The sequence below is a fragment of the Rhagoletis pomonella genome, unplaced genomic scaffold (assembly GCF_013731165.1).
Source record: "Rhagoletis pomonella isolate Grant_MI unplaced genomic scaffold, Rhpom_1.0 Rhpom_scaffold_00004, whole genome shotgun sequence".
Taxonomy (NCBI): domain Eukaryota; kingdom Metazoa; phylum Arthropoda; class Insecta; order Diptera; family Tephritidae; genus Rhagoletis; species Rhagoletis pomonella.
In genome coordinates this window covers 56,710,236-56,724,671 of record NW_023458558.1, presented here as the reverse complement: position 1 = coordinate 56,724,671, position 14,436 = coordinate 56,710,236, and the positions used below count along the sequence as shown (strand labels likewise).

At 35.2% G+C, this 14,436-nt stretch overlaps 1 protein-coding gene across 2 annotated transcripts in view; it reads left to right on the top strand.

Annotated features, from left to right (window-relative positions):
• Positions 1-550: 550 nt before the first annotated feature.
• The window catches only part of LOC118737836 (acetylcholinesterase), a 325,799-nt gene continuing 311,913 nt past the window's right edge, over positions 551-14,436 (top strand). Inside the window, exons 1-2 of one of the 2 annotated variants that reach the window (XM_036468618.1) lie at positions 551-679; positions 7,744-8,019. The gene's annotated coding sequence lies outside the window, so the exon portion shown is untranslated. Of the gene's footprint in view, positions 680-7,230; positions 8,020-14,436 lie in introns of those variants that run through there. The other variant, XM_036468619.1, reaches the window with a different exon arrangement.

Here is a 14,436-nt window from a genome sequence, read left to right as displayed (position 1 = left end):
AGTGTCCTGAAGAGAGAGTTTTCCAATCGAAAAATATTGATTTTCAAGAATTCCATACCATTTCCATGAAAAGTTGTTTTTCCTATAAAAAAAAAAAAATAGGAAAACTTCTAGCTCTTTGGACGACCTCACAATTTTTTTTGCTTTCAAAATAAAAAATCGGGGTATACTTTTGTGATATAGAAATATCCTAGGGGTGAGAGCATTAAAATTCCGACTTTACTTATTTTGGACCACCCTAATGTACATGCAGCAGTACATTTCAGTCATATATGCATGCAGATTTGTGAGAGCGAATTTATTTTTCCATCTCACGCACACATGGATGCTTTTAGCTTGATTGCGATTTCGTTTTCTTCTCAGTTTATAAACTAATCAAAGGCATGCGTTCCTTCATAACTGTTATACACAGCGGCGGAGAGAGTGGGTGGCTATCAGGTGATTTCTGGTAGTTGCTAGGTGGTAGTTCGGTTGGCATGTGAAAACGAAAGAAAGCTTTAGAGGAAAAACTAATAACTTTTGAGGAACTGTGTCTATTCCGGGCCCGGGTGCAATTCAATTGTCAGTGTTCTCTCGACGCGGTTAGTGTTGCAGTTTGCGGTTTTATTGTAAAATACAAAAGGCTAACTTTGAAAACTGTGAAACAGTTACGTTGGAGTGTATCCGAAGAGTGGGAATAGTGTGTAGTATTGTTAATAAAAAGTGAATTTAATAAAACTCATTGCAATAAATGCAGAGTTTTTATTACAGTGCGCAGTTGTTGTATTAGAAGCTAAAAATAAAAATAAAACAAACACACAGAATTACATATGTACATCATTTTGTGCAAGATACAGCAATAAATTATATAATAATATTGGTCATTTTGCAAGTTATTAAATAAAATCCCAGTCGCAAAAACGAATCAAAATTCGCCAGCCCAGATTATGTGAAAATATGCATGCGCCCCACACAAACATATGGCAAAGTTAAGGATAGCAGAAACGTAGCATACTTTACGGCGAATAAGAGTCTATTTGTTCATGGCATACGAGTAGTGAGGCATTTGTGTGTGTACCTTTGAATATTTTTTACGTTTTCGCCGTTTTATTTTGTTTTTTTTTTTTTTCTTCTTCTGTTTTTACTAGAAAAACAGCTGCAACGGCAATCATCAATATGTATTTAGATACAAATACATAAGCATGTGTATGTGTATATGCATACATACCAACTACATACTTATTCGTACATTTGTATGTATGTATGTATGTACCTATATAAATAGTATGTAGAGTTAGCCTGCGGCTTGGTGTGATCGATTTTTCGCTCTCTCGCGCACGTTTTCGCGTTTATTAATATTAGCGCAGTGGGGTCCTAATCCACCATCGGCTTCTCATTTTAACATTTCCACATCCGTTCTTCTTTTCACCTCAGCCGGAACAAACACCTAACCACCCCCAGGTACACGAAATCTCTACGTTGTAGATAAGCTTCCATGTTTCGTCTGCCTTTGGCTAAATAAATGCGGTGGGGTGACACGAGAAACTAGAGATAACAAAAACACAACAGGCACTCAGCGTTCCTTGACTAGATACATACATATGTATGTTTTGATTGTTTTCTACAATATTGCGCGTTTTCTTTGGATTGCGCTTGTGATGGAACAACTGTTTGTTTATCTTATACATTTATAAGTGTGTAAGCAGCTTTACAAAGGACAAGACAAAAAAAAAACGTTCGTAGTTGCCATTAAAACCGTTGACTGTGTGCTACCTTTGTGTTTGTGACATTCATTTTTGTCCTTATTCTTGAATATAATACTAAACCGTAGTATACTATACTAATTCTATTTGAAAAATTTCTGGCGATGGTAACAAATTTAAGGCTTTTGTCTTTGAATTATTGCTAAATACAGTAATTTTAAAGAAATAACGCGAAGATACAAAAATGTGTTGCATTTTGGAAAGATATTTCGTTCACCTAGCCAGATTTAGTTTAGAGACAAATCCTTACAGAGAACGGAAATTGATTGTATTCAAGAGTTAATGCTATTAAAAAAAACTCAAAAAGTAATGAAGTCTAAATCCGGCGCACCGCAACTTTGTATACCCCGAGCGCGATAAAATATTGGGTTTTCGCCTTTCTGAAAACTACAGTTACATGGTAAACAGCGGTGTTTTTCCCCGATTTCAGGAATTTTTATAACATGCTTAGTTATCTCCGTCTTGATTGGTGCTGTAACCGCCCAAGTGATTCTGGCTGGGTCCAACAAAGCGTTTTAGTTTTACCCAAATAAAAGTAATGAGGCCCATGAGTCCCAAAGTAAATTCAACCTTCGAGAACTAAAGAGGCTTGTGTCATTTCAGTGTCTGCATAATATCAAAAGCAATCGAGTCCGAAACAGAAAAAATGCATTCAATTAAAATTTTCGAATTTTTGGTATCAAAAGTAGCAGTGACTCAAACAAATGACCATGTGTTGGTTTTTTCTTTTTAATATTGGTAATATTTTTCCTGCTAAATTTGTTTAATTTTTCTATAAAATTACTGTCCAAGCTTTAACCAAAACCATATAAATCACAGTTTGAAACTTTACACAAAACTGAAACGAATTCAACAAAATTTCATCAAAATTTCAACTTTTTAATCTGAATCTTTAGAACATTTCTGGGTAAGCAGTTTTATAGCCCATAAAATTTTAGTCTAACAACTTACATGTTCCAAACTGCTAAAAAATGCCGTTGATTTTTGAGAATTTTTTTTAGTGACGGATTTTTGCACTTTCTTCCATAAAAGCATGGATTTCTTATCAAATAAAATGCGGCAGACCGTTAGCAACAAAATTGCAAAAACTCAACGCCAGTTTTTGTAAATTTTATATAAAAAAGAACCACAAAAGCAGTCAAAATAATGTTTTTTAGTCGGTTGAAACTTGCCCGAAAAAATTACGAATATTATAAAATCAACACGTGGTCAATTGTTTGAGCCACTGTATATTAATTTCATGTTCCTTTTCACATTTGAGATATAAGACTTTCTCCTCTTACTTCTTGAAATCAAGCTTCGATATCTTTTAATAAAATGACAATTGTCAGAAATCCGTTGACTTTGACGGTCATATCAAAATCGCTTCCATTTTGAGTAACACCCGAACACAAATTTCGAGGGAAAATACAGCGCCATTAATTTTTATTAAAATTTCCCTAATTGTTCCCATGCTATTAAACTTCCCTTATACCAAACAATTTTTTTTTAAATATAATTTTTTTGCTGACAGTAAAAAGTAAAAGAAACGCTCGAACGCTGGGTTTTGCACATATGGAAAACTGTATTCGTACTGGTTAATCAAAGAACTTTAAAAACAATAAAAAAAAATGTTTATTAAAATTTCATTGATCTAACAAGTAGTTACGACAAGCCTTTATAAGTAGTTTATAGAACAAGAAAATCGACGCCCGCACCACCAAATGGCTAAATTTTTTATGAAGTAAATTTTTTCCATTTGAGTAATATACATACGTTCTACTATAGATATTTCATTTCATTTACTTTATTTATGCCATAAGATATGCTAGTCTTTTGACAGTTTCAAATCGCCCGGTCCGGATGGCATCCTACCTATTGTACTTAAAGAAGGTGTTTAGTCTACGGCATGGGTTTCATGGTTCATGGTCACCAGGATTCAGGCAGAAACAGGTCAATATGTCACGTGCGCTACCTTGTTAACGGCTGCCCTCCGGATGCCTGGTAATTGATTCTCATTTTGTCACTCTTAATGACTCTGATATCTACGCTCAAGCCTATGCGGACGATGTGGCCTGTCTAGTCACGGACCCATCTCTGCTGGCTGTTTACAGGAAAGCGCAGACAATACTGAATATGTTAATTTTATTGTGGCGTATTAATATTTATATCAATAGGGTTATTGAGCTTTGTACCACGATTTGTTTGCTAGGAAAAATGGAAAAACAACAAAGTCTAAGCGGTAGAAGTTATAGGTTCTATTTCGGAGATCACCACATCTCCTCATCAGACTTCTTTTTGCTAGACTGCAGCAGGGATCGAATACGCATCATCGATGTGCAAAGTCAGAAGCGCTAACCACTGAGCTGTGCACGCACCGTAAACGCTTGTTGCTAATTCATTTCCTTATTCAACCTACTACTATTAAGAAAATCGTGGCACAAAGCTCAATAACCCTATTAAAATAAATAGCTCAGTGGTTAGCGCTTCTCACTTTGCACATCGATGATGCGGGTTCGATCCCTGCTGAAGTCTAGAAAAAAGAAGTCTGATGATGAGATGTGTTATCCGAAATAGCAGCTATAACTTCTACCGCTTAGACTTTGTTGTTTTTCCATTTTTCCTAACAAACAAATCGTGGTACAAAGCTCAATAACACTATTGAAATACTGAATACGATTGACAGTTGGTGTGATGGAAATGGGATCACCGCTAACCCAACCAAAACTAGTGTTGTGCCCTTCACTAGAAGTAGAAAGTTGGATGGTCTCATTCCCCTCACACTTAAAGGAGTCAGAATTCAGACTTCTGCCGAAATGAAGTATCTAGAAGTAATTCTGGATACAAAACTATCGTGGAAATCTCAGGTGGAAAACAAGACCTAAAAAGCATTGACAGCTTTTGGGCAATGACAACTGGTATTTGGTAAAACGTGGGGTCTATCACCGAAGGGAATCCTTTGGATTTACGCCTCTATGGTCAAACTCATAATCAGCTATGCGTCAGTGATATGGTGAAGCATACTCTCAGTCAACAGCGTGGGAAGTCTGCTTGCTAAATTTCAAAGAACTATTGCCGTGTGCTGTGCGGGAGCTTTCTATACAACACCTGGCACTGTTCTTGATGCACTGCTGCTCGTACCGTCACTTTGTGTCTTCATACGTGGGGAAGCCTTAAAGGCCACCCGCAGACTGAAAGGAAACGAGTGTTGGTATTACACTGAGTGGGATAAGGCGGAAATTGCTTGCGGAAGAGATCTAAGCACTTGTGTCCTTTCGATGCCATAGGATAGTACGCTACCATAATCTTTGTTCGAAAGATTTTATAATGTTGAATTCCCTGAGGTGAAATGTTGGTTTAACACCAGTACTGAGCCCTTACTCGCAAATCTTCGAATCTTCCCTAATGGCTCCAAAACTGAATCTGGGCCAGGATTTGGGGTCTTCATCGAAGTTAATGGGGCTAAGCATCACTTTTTCCTGGAAAGTATGCCTCGGTCTTCTAGGCTGAGGTATTTGCAATCCTCAAGGCCATGGAATACGTGGTGAAAAATAGGTGGAGGGAAAGGAGTGTACGTGTCTGCAGTGACGGCCAAGCTGGACTTCACTTAAGGCATTGGCCATCCCTCTAACTACTTCCAAACTAGTTCGGCAATGCAAGTCCCGACTAAATTATGTTGGCAAATATAACGACCTTGCTTTACTCAGGATGCCAGGTCACTCGGGAGTACCTGGTAAGGAGACATCTGACCATGATCCATGAACCAGAACTGGCTCAGACTAGATGTTCTTCGGTCCGCAACCAGTTATAGCACTCCCGCCTTCGGCCATCGAGGCCACCATCAGAAACTGGGTGAATACTATGCTCAGCAATGACTGGGAGGCATCGAGTGGCTGCCGGTGGGCAAAACTCATGTTGCCTTCAATCTCAGAAGGTCTAGCCACCGCTCCATAGGCCACTGTTGGTCGTACTATCATGGTGTACACACATCACTCCAAGAGTTGTCTGCTAAGCGCCTACACACCACAGAAGCTTAGAATCCAGGATTAGACCCAGTTACTTAACCTCGGTGGAAAAGCAGAATACATATTCGTAATCTACGACTCGTAGTTGAGTTAACGTGTTTCGGCATTGTTTTGTGTCATTTCAAAACTTGAGATGTTGTTGGATTTTTGAAAAAAGTTAGCCCACTGCAAAAACTAATTGTGATGAGGTAAAATGAAATTCTTTGAAGAATTTGTTTGAATACTAATCTTTGGGCATAGTTTTTGAGATGGTGGCGATTCAGCAACACACTGTGTCCCACAAGTTTAGATTTACATTCTGGCGCTTAGCCCCACCGTACTAAAAAGGAATTGACCACTCGCCAAAAAAATATGATTTTTCTTACTTAACTGTAAATTCCTCGGAATCGTTTCAAAAATGAATTTTCACTGTTGCACCATGTAAATAGGAAAACATGCATACATATGGGTCATTCCATACAACATTTACATCTCAATATTATTTTTTTTGGGGTGAAATATATTTTTTTACATTCTTTATCGAAAAAAAAGAAGACACCTATTATTTTATTTCGTCATGATACTCGAAAATCTCGAAAAAAATACCCGAATTTTTGAACTCACGGAGAAGTATCTTTTTTCAATTGTTTGCAGATAATAAACTATTTGTCGGAGAAAATCAGTTAAGGTATCCAAATGTGCGCAATTACCTCGATTAAAATAAAAAAAACTGTTGCATTAAAAAATCGCATTTTTTATTATTTATTGTTTAGTTTTTTTTATTAATTTCATCATGCTTGATTTTTATTTTTTTAGTATAAACTTTATGTACGCAGGTATGAAAAAACTCGTAACTTCTACAGTTTTGGTGTTGTCATTCTCAAATTTTTACAGCTTACTCGATAAAGTTTGACAACTATTCAGGTTGAAAAAAAGAAATAAAAATCAAACATGATGAAGTTGATAAAAAAATGCGACTTTTTAATGGATTTTTTTTTTTTATTTTAATTTATCTCACACTCTCGCGGAAAGCCGAGGTAATTACACACATTCAGATATCTTAACTGATTTTCTCCGACAAATAGTATATTAACTGCAAACAAATAAGAAATGATACTTCTCCGTGAGTTCAAAATTCCGGGATTTTTTTCGAGATTTTTGAATGGCATGACGAAATAAAAAAATAGGTGTCCTTTTTTACGACAAAGAATGTAAAAATATATATTTAACCAAAAAAAAAAATATTGAGGTGTAAACATTGTATGGAATGACCGATATGTATTTTAGAAAGAATGAAGTAGATTTCCTCGAAAGGCCCCATGGCAATTTCTGTGAAAAGCAAAAGAGTAAAAGAATATTTCAAAAGCTTTACTAACAGAAACCATAACATATTGAGATTGGTTAGCAGTGTTGTTGTAGAGATTGTGAGAGCATTGCTTTTATTTGCCCAATAATAAAAAAACACTGTACATACCTACCTTCGCAACTGGGGTTCCACAGAAGAGCTCCACTCACTAACATTAACAACAATTCAGTAGACTCCACATGCGGGGACTGGATTCTGTTGTTGCTGTTTTAGTGAGAATTGCTGCAGGGCTATTAATATGCTTTTGCGAGTAGAAAAGTAGAACACTTTAAAACCGTTACTCGCAAGGATGTTCGGCTCAGTTCAGTTTGAGACGTTGTCGTGTTGAGACCAAAAGCGGAAAATTACGCTGCGAAAACATAGGCCGTGGACGCGTTGGATAAAGTGTTACATATATCTAGTACATGTATGTGAGTTTGGTTATATGGGCGATAGTGTATGGAACAGCATATTGCAAAGCAACACAAAATTTTCAAGTGAGAAAGTTTATTGTAGAACGCAGATGATAACTCACATGATTAAAAAATTATTGTGCTAAAATTAAATTGCTCTGAAACAATTTATAAATTACATACAAGTGAAAGAAAGTAAATGCGCGCTAGAAAGTATGCTACGATTTCATAAAAATTAAAAACACGAGTGGGCTTGATAGGTTTGGATAAAATACTGATAACTACATACATACAAAGGTGATGTGCAAAGAATTTATTAATGCAAGATATTAACCTTTTGACAAAAGATTCGTGGCTTGGTGATTAAAAAAATAATTGTAAAAATTAAATATACAATTCTATACCAAAAATACTGGTGTACTTATCTATGTATGTAAATACATTCATGTGACTTTTAATTGTGATTTAATGTCAAGTGCAGCTGATGTTAATTTATAAAACATATTGCAAGCAAAGAGAAATAGGACTTTCAATTGGTGAGTAAAATACCACATATTTATTATTTTCTTAACGGATGTCTTCTGTCCGGTCAATGGATTTGTGTGGTTTGGTCTGTGTGGGATAGCTGAAGATATGTGCATGATATATGTATGTAATGTGTATTCGAATAAATAATTTAATAAAAATTTGTCTTACTTGGTGTATGATTACTAGTTTAAAAAGGGAAATTCAGGCAAAAAATTGGGCTTTGAGCATTTTACCAACGCTGTGGCATATTTTAAAAAATGCAGACAATTTCTGAAATTGAAATATGTAAGCATACATACATACATACATACATATATACAAAAGTACATACGTAGCTCATTTGCCAATTAACCCTTTACTGGTATCGTGGGGTCTATTTGGATGTCAGTAGGGTGCGACTCTTTTTATACCCGAGCGCACTTGTGCACAAGGGTATTATAACTTTGTTGTTTGTAACAGGCAAAACGAATCGAGATAGATATAGACAAATGTATACATAAATGATCAGGATGAAAAGAGAAATCGATTAAGCGGTGACTGTCTGTCCGTCCGTCCGTCCGTCCGTCCGTCCGTCTGTCCGTCCGTCTGTGCACACGATAACTCGAGTAAAAATTAAGATATCTTAACGAAACTTGGTACGTGTACTTCTTTCGGGCGTAGGACGGATGGTATTGAAAATGGGCAAAATCGGACAATAACCACGCCTACCTCCCATATAACAGTAATTTTCAGAAATACGAAAACTGCGATATTTTAGTAACTACTGAAGATTATTCACTCAAAATTTATATTTGTGATAACTTTTAGACGAAAAATAAGAATATTATAACTTTTTGAAAAATGGGCGTAGCCACGCCCACTTATGGTTACATGTGTATATCTTGGCAACCGCTGCACCGATTTCTTCCAAACTTGGCACAGTTATTGGCCTTGGTACAGGATACCAAATGGCCGAAAATTTTAAAAATCGGACAATAACCACGCCCACATCCCATATAACGGTAATTTGGAGAAATACGAAATCTTCGATAAATCAGTAAATATTAAAGCTAATTTATTCAAAATTGATGCTTGCAACAATTCTTTACCAGGAAATACGCTTATCATAACATTTTGGAAAATGGGCGTGGCACCGCCCACTTATGATCACATATATGTATCTCGGTAACCGTTCCACCAATTTGTACCAAACTCGGTATGGTTATTGTGCTTGCCACATAAAAGCAAAACGTTCAAAATTATTGAAATCGGACTAAAATTACGGCTTTTCATATAACGGTAAATTTTAGAAATGCTTGAAACGTCAATGTTTCGAAATTTAAGGATTTAATTTATTCAAAATTGATACATCCCGGCTTACCATGTAGCGGTAGCTTTCGGAAAGGTGAAAAGCCATATATGTAATACTTGCGCCGGGTATTTAATGTTCGGCCCCGCCCGAACTTAGACTTTCTTACTTGTTAACCATTGATCTACATATGTACAAAGAAAGATTCTCTCTCTATAGGTTCATTTGCTCATAAAATTGGATAATGAAAAGACGTGCCTTACGAGCTCTAAAAATACGCCAAAAGGGCTCTATAACTTCCAAATCTGACGAAATATGAAAATAGTGTGAAGTATAGAGTCTTTTTGCCATTTTATGTAAAATTTAGTTATGTTATCTGATTTGGAAATTTTTTCGCAGAGTACGCACCAGAGATCAGTTGCGGTGTATCGCATTTTCGAATACACCGCAACGACATTTATTTACTGTACCACTCAAACTCAGTAATACTTACGAAATCTACCGCCACCGCAATCACCGCAAGCTCAAATAATGTCGTGTTTGAGTGTTTTGTGCTCGATCAAAGCGTCGTTACTGCATATTGTGGCACCGCATTTCCATGTCGGCTTCGGCTATGCGGTGGTATGAGCGGTCGTTTAAACAACGCAAACTACGCATTATTTGCGGATATGCTTGTTTGAATGCGGTGCACCGCATTATACGAGTTTAAGTGAAATAAAAATGAATTGAATGAAAAGAAAATATATATTACATATTTTGTGTATTTAAATTTGACTAATTGTTTATATCTATTAATTTTTTTGTAACATGCAGACATACAAACTCTGTAGGCAACTGTAGCGATAAAATGCTCTTATAATGCGGTGCACCGTATTCCGCCAAGCATATCCGGAAATAATGCGATGTTTGCGATGTTTAAACGACCACTCATACCACCGCATAGCCGAAGTCGACATGAAAATACGGTGCCACAATATGCGGTAACGACGCTTTGGTCATACAAGTCATCGCAAACACGAACGCGACAAAAAATGCGATGCACCCAAATATCGCATTGCTTGCGGTGGCGGTTATACTTACACCGCATTGTTTGCGAGTATACTTGATGTCTCGAAAAAGGCACCGCATGCTGATCACTGGTACGCACCTATCTTGCTTTGTAGCTTACAAAAAAATTGTAACCATACAGTTAAGGTGCCTACTAATACACATAGTTACGCAAAGTCAAACACTGTAAGTAACAAGTAATTTTTAAGCAGAAAACAAAACCGACTTCAATTCTCATATAAATATATATGTATATACTAGCCGGCCTCGTATGCGCGAGGCTTCGCTAAGCGCTGAATGTGTAGATATTAAATAAGATCCGATTGACAACTAAATAGGTCGCAACCCTACTAACAAAATAATATATAATTGCCCATCTGGAGGCCAAGCTTTTTCATTTAACACCTCATTTCTTTAAATTGAATGAACTGTGCAAGTCTAATGTCATTAACAAAACATGCCCCCGCGTAGTATACAGACATAATTTTTAAATAGGTGGCAACCCCGCTCAAACAAAAAATAAAAATTTATTGTACATGCAGAGACCATATAATTTCACTTGGTACCTCAGTTTTTAGTCCAACAAACGGTGAATATCTTATAATTTTCAAAAAGTGGCAACCCTACTAAAAAATTAATACATTATTGAACAGCTAAAAGCCGAGCCCTTTTATTTGACACCTCATTTCTTGTAATCCAACGAACACGGGTGGCCACCTTTTAGGAATTTCAAGTACTAAAGTACTTCGATATTACTGCGTACAAAGAATCTCGACTTTCCTTTATACTAAGTATAGTTAATTATCCAATAATCGAATCTAAACCAGATTTTCCGATGCAAAAATAATAATTATTATTAGTTATGCGGTAACATAAAAAAAAAAAATAAGTGAATATGTGATTATAGATTTATGATAAATTATGATTTTTTTTGATTGAAAACTGCGTTATTATTTTAAAATACGCTGACTTTTACCACACCAAGTATTTCCTTTTTTTATAGTTCAGGTCATCAGTTGGACGCTTCATACCAACAATCTGAAAAAATATCGATACCAGCTAAGGGTTAAACATTTAAGTTTCCTGCAGGGTCAAAATTAGCTTTGAATTTTGTCTTGTTTCCTTTAATTTGTTTTTATATTCTTCTTATTTTATTTTTATATTAATGTTACGCTTTTTGATGGACAACATGATCCGTGAAGAGTTTTTGTTTGTGTTTTTGCCACGCTCCTCTAAGACGTACTTTGACGCAGGTTCATGCCGCACAATGCGGTTCCCACCACAGCTACTGAGCTTCTCAACATCTCACCCTCTCCTCTTTTGCTCTGAAGCCTTCAGAGCTCTGCTAGCCTACATTTCTGTTTACCTGTTGTGAGCGAAGTGACGCGTTGTGTCCATATTGTTTTATGTATGAATAGGCGTGTGTGCTTGTAACTCGGTGTTTACCCTACCTTATGGGAGTTAGCTTACATTTATGCTTAAGTGTAATATTTTATATTTATTTTTCTTACTTTGTTTCATTTTTCTGCCACTTAATATTAGTGTTGCCAGAAAATTTGACCTAACAATACTCTTTATATTATAAAATACTTCTATTGAAAAAATCGTTTATTAAGATTTTCATTAAAAGATTATAATTGTGGACAGCGGAGAAATTATCGCCAACAATGTTTATTCAAGGAATTAACAGTTTAAAGAGATAAATATGTACAACTAATGATTCGTGCATAACGGTTGAAAAACTGAACCTTCCCAAAATACGTATGCAGAGCATAACTTTTAGAAATGCAAAAATAAAGTTATACAAAAATTTATAACAATTTACCTCATTAATTTTTCTTCTTTTTTTTTGTAACAACTGAGTTGTACCGAGCCCTACAAAGGAATTAAAATTGCATGAAGTTTATTATACAACAAAATAGTAATTTCTTCATTAAATATTCTGCAAATCAATCAGTTCTTTCAGTGATGATTTCACTTTTGTTTTTCTACAAAACTTCTGTGAACGCTAAGTATGTACCACCTAACTATAAGCAAAGTGTACAAATTTGTATACACTTTGTTTATGGTTAAGTGGTACATATTTCTAGGCTCTGTTTTCTGCGTAAAAATCCGCAGTCTAATTTTTGGAAGGAAACTCAAGAAAAAAAAAAGTTTTTCCGCGGGCACATCATTTATCGTACTGTTCTATGCTAGAAAATTGCACCGTGCGACAAAAACAAAAAAAATCAAAACACGCGAAAGAATCGTTATACTCACGAAATATAGTATAACTGCATTTTTAGTTTTTCACTCTGACGTCGGGATTATTTTTCAAAGGACTTCGAAATTTTAAAGAAATGATTAATTCAAGAAATTATTTTAAAAAATCAGTGCAATGTAGAGTAACAATAAGGTTACCAAGTGAGAGAGAAAATTGTGTAGAATTTAAAGCCAGAAAAAATTTTTGTTTTACAAGGACGAATAGGCTTTTAATAAATTTTATATTTTTAAGTAAATTAAGTTTGCAGAACGAATTTCGTTGACGAGGTCATGCATATATTAGTCCTCAAACAATAATTAAAAAAAAAATGTCAAATTTTCAAGCATATTTAAGGACAAAATTTGTAAAGGACATCATTATTATTTATTCCGTTATGATTATACAGATTTTTTCCATTTATATATGACACTCTTATTGTTATCCTACATTGCGCTGAATTTTTTAAATAAGTTTTTGAAATACTAATTTTTTTAATTTCAAAGTCCTTTAACAAATCCTGACCTCAGAGAGAAAAACTAACTACAATTTACCCATAGTTTCGCGAATATATTCATTTGTTTGCGTGTAAAATTTACTGTCGCACGGTGATTTTATTATTCTAGACTTCTGTAATGTGTTTATTTTTTCTTCTTTGGATGCTAATTTCATGCCAATGCTCAACATTAAATCTGGCTTCCTCTCTGCCACTGCGTTTCCGAGGGCACTTTGAGTTCTGCGTTCCTCAGATTTGTCAATGCATTGCAAGCCGTAATGTCAAAAATGTATAAAATGTTTTTTAATTTTTATACGAGCACCGATTCTTTTGTAATTCAGCAACAGTTCCACGACTGTTTGCCTGTAGTTGTCACTTTCCGTATGTCAGGTCCGTTATTTTATTTTGGTGTATAAAATCTTACGAAACATACAAGTTAATCATTGGATAACTGCCCGCCTCGGTCGAGCGTAATATGCAAAATCTCAAAATTCTAATGAACCAGTAATTTGGCTCCTAAAATTGAGTGTGATAAATGCCCTATCATAGACATTTTTCGTTTCTGTTCATCAAATTTGCGTGTTTTAACTGAAGAAACAATCGAATCCAATTAAATTTGCCATTGTTATCTTAAAAATGTAAAAATTTGTTCGTAACACTCGAAATCAGCGCGCCAATGAGTAAGTTTGACACAAAATGTGGGCACTGGCAAACGACACTCAGATTTATTAGGGTTTACTTAAACTCGACTTCCAAACAGGTGGCAACCCTCTTCAAAAGTAGATAAAACCTAAAAGATTCTTATATATCCATTATCTGATATTTTGTTACATATTTTCATTAATATTAGATAATTAATTTAACTTATTAAATATATGAATTCAACCTTTTAAACAGGTGGCAACCCTCTTTAAATGCCTCAAAAATATTTTTAGTGCTCAAACCAAAGGTTTCTCAACGCTCTTTCGTTTGATATATTTTAATAATTCACTATGTATAAGTTAACTAAATTCGATTTTTAAAACAGGTGTCGACCCCCCTTCAAAATATTTCCAAATTAAAACCTCCTTAAACCGTTGACGTCCGACACTTATACAAAAGATACACCTAGGGTTGCCAACCGTACTATAATATATAGTATTGTACTGTTTTTCCGTTCGGCGTACTATATACTGTTGGAAAAAATATAGTACGCGAAAATACTATATTTCTTCAATCATAAATGTAAATATATTTCAATAATTTGCACGAAAAAATTTGTATTAAAATCAAGGAATGAAAACGATTCAAAATAACGTTCCGGTTTGGGTTTCGGTTTTGCCAAGTGTTTCGGTTTCGGTTTTGGTTTCGTTTTT